Source organism: Pinus tabuliformis, chromosome 7 (genome assembly GCF_031772625.1).
Source record: "Pinus tabuliformis cultivar Carrire ecotype Pingquan chromosome 7, CPIR1, whole genome shotgun sequence".
NCBI lineage: Eukaryota > Viridiplantae > Streptophyta > Pinopsida > Pinales > Pinaceae > Pinus > Pinus tabuliformis.
The window spans coordinates 824,790,312-824,793,429 of record NC_142293.1 but is presented as its reverse complement, the minus strand read 5'-3'; the positions used below and the strand labels follow the sequence as shown (position 1 = coordinate 824,793,429).

Sequence of the window (3,118 nt, the reverse complement as noted above, 5' to 3'; positions counted from 1 at the left end):
GAAATACATTATGTCCTAGCCTTCAATCACCTTGTAGGACTCATTAGTTTCTCTTTGTTCTTGAAAAATCCCAGATTTACATTGGACCACCAATAACTATCTCTGCTCGTAGCATTGGTGAATTTGAGGTCAAATACCCACCTCCTTCTCAATCAATCAGCTGCAAATGTAAAACAATACTATTCAGCACAAAATCAACCTGGAATAATATACGGTTCTAAGATAATTGGAACCGTCCTAAGTCAATTTTAAGACAACTATGAGTTTCAGAAGGAAAAAGAAACAAGAAAAATAGACAGAGAAAGTTAGAGCAACCTTAAAAACTTCATAGTGTATTTTAAAGGAATTACATGAGAAATAATTACTAACATGTCCATACCTCAAGGAGGAAACATTAAAAATTATAAGGATATTAGTAATTACAATCCTTGTGAGAAAATATCTGAGAATTATCAAGGAAATGAATAGATTTATTAAAGGAAATATTTGAGAATTTATTAAGGAAATGATCATCCAATTATGAGGATGGCAGTGAAGTTGATAGCTTGCAAGAACATTGTTTACAAAAAATTCCGATCTGACATATCAATTGACAATCGATTTCATGCAATAACTCATAAGCCAAAAATAATATTACTACTAAATAGATTTCTTATCCAGATCTATGCACATCCCAACCTTCTTTAGGTTATTTTCTCTTTGAAGATATACCTAAAGTTGATCCATCATATAATTCTTTCATCTACTTCAATGAAACAAGACAATTTAAGAGATGTCATGCATCTCAGGACCTGTATTTAAATCATTAAGATTTGGTGTAGGCCATGTGCATGTGCTACTGCTCTCTATCCCAGATGCCACCATGGGGCTTATTAAGTATGGTTTCACATGTGATGATGAGAGTGGCCCTGTAGGGACTACCTGAAAGGAAACTGTAGGAAAACATCCTATTCCTAATGATTCTGGATAGGAAGGTGAGTCTCTTGAAAAACAAGCAATGTTGAGCTGAAAACTTGACCCTAAAAGAAATCCAGTAAATGGGTAGGGTTTACTAGTAGCATTTGAAAAGGAAATAATAGGACCTGAAGAGAATGATGTATGCCCTTTATATATATATCACCACTGAGCAAAGTAAGACCAGGTAATGACCTCTGATTAGACTGAGATGCAGATGTAATTGTAGTGATAACTTGATGATCTGTCTTGTCATTAAAATGCAAAGGTATTGTAAATGACGGAAAGGCATCTCTAGTAGAAAAACAAGATAATGAATTGAATAGCTCACCCTTTGCTCTCAGGTCAGCTACAGGATGGGAATATGAGCTAAAATTCTGAGGCAGCAATTCATCTCCACCATCATCAAAAGTGGGCCCATCATTCAAGTCAAAATCTCTCAGAACACATGAATCTCCAATGGACAATGCACTGGTGTCAGTCTTCAAAGTCAATCCAAAATTTTTAGCACTGGTACCAAGAGGCATTTTGATCAATTCATTCTCCCCACTATCATCAACGTGATTCAATTTTAAATATGACTTCAAAGGACTACAAGGCCTGGTAGGAGCAAACAGTTCAGCAATTGAAGATATAAAATATTTTCCGCTCATATCTCTACATCCAAAGCTTGTTGATGGTTCACATATTTGAGAAGATAAATGCACTGTTATTACCCCATCTTCAGATGTTTTCTCATAATTCACATAAATATCAATATCTAATGATGCTCTATTTCATTTTCCAATTGAATTAAATGCATCAGAATCTGAAAATGTATTTTGGAGACAGGATGTTGCAGAGCAATTATTTCTCTAGGTTCTGCTAGTCGAAAGGCACTTGTTGCTCCAAATCCTTTCCAGCCTAGTTATCCTATGATTTGAATTGGATTTATTGGGGGAATGAAATTTCCCTTTGACCTAGAAACCACTACAATTGATGTTGCTAAGCCATTCAATGATACAATAAGGGGAATAGAACCACTTGTGTGAGGCACAATTGATAAACAAGATGTTGATGTGGATAACGCTGCGTCATATTGACCTACTTCCTCCAATTCAATAGATTCATTTAAGTCAAAAGAAAGTCTTTCTATTGAATCATTGATTCCATCATACCTTGTTGGAGGGACAGTCATTGCCATAATTTGGTCAGAAGAATACAGTTCATCTGCCCATGCACTCTATATTGCTTATGTTTTCAAACATAATTCTTGATGCTCTACAAATGTTGAAGATACAACTGTAATGCTTTGTGGAACTTCATAACCAATATTAGAAGATACCTCTAAAATATCATTACGTTTGATTTGAAATTTCCTTTCAATGTTGCAAATATCAAGAACAATACAAGATCCCATCTCTGTAGTAACATTTTTCAATCACACCGATTCGTTGATTTTCTACTTCTCCAGATGCCATAGTCTTCTCTGGTTCCATGCACTCTCTTTTTTCAGTCAAGTTTCCTAATATCATCCTTATATGTGATACTCCTGGCAACAAAAAGATGCTCGTTACCTCTGTGTTCACCCTTCCCTTGGTCTTCATGTTCAAGTCCATAGGTAGAATGATGTTCCTAAGCATCACACACATCAATATTTTTATTTTTTTTATAAGAAAAAAATATATCCTTTGCATCTTTATCAGGCAACTTATTATAGCCAGACTGCTTGTCATGGCCCTCTTCTTCTGCCAACCTTGTTTTCCACTTGACATGAAATTTGCACAAAATCATTGTCAAAAAATCCTGCATGACAATTATTTGGCTCCCTAACATTAGAATTGGAGGCCCCTGTGCATGGAACACATCCCTCACTTGGATTTTCTTGTTTTTCATTTCCAAATTCTATTTCCTTTTCCAAGCAGTGTTCACTACTTCCTTGGTTGTCTCCTTGTACACTAATGCCCCTAACATGTACTTTTTCTTGTTGTAAATTAACTACATCCTATATTTAGTGTCCACCAAGTCCCTCTTGTTTTTCACAGTCTGAAGCCAATCCATATTTTCTTCTAATGTAGAGTTCTTCAACATCATAACAGAACTCATCCCTTGGTTTTTCCCCACCCTTGTTTGAATAGGAGTTCTCTTGTATTCTGTCTTCAATAATTCCCTTTATACCATCCTC

The 3,118-nt window shown here is 35.5% G+C and overlaps 1 pseudogene; it reads right to left on the bottom strand.

Annotated features, from left to right (window-relative positions):
- Positions 1 to 765: 765 nt before the first annotated feature.
- Positions 766 to 2,131, bottom strand: LOC149250159 (uncharacterized; annotated as a pseudogene).
- Between the last annotated feature and the right edge of the window lie 987 nt (positions 2,132 to 3,118).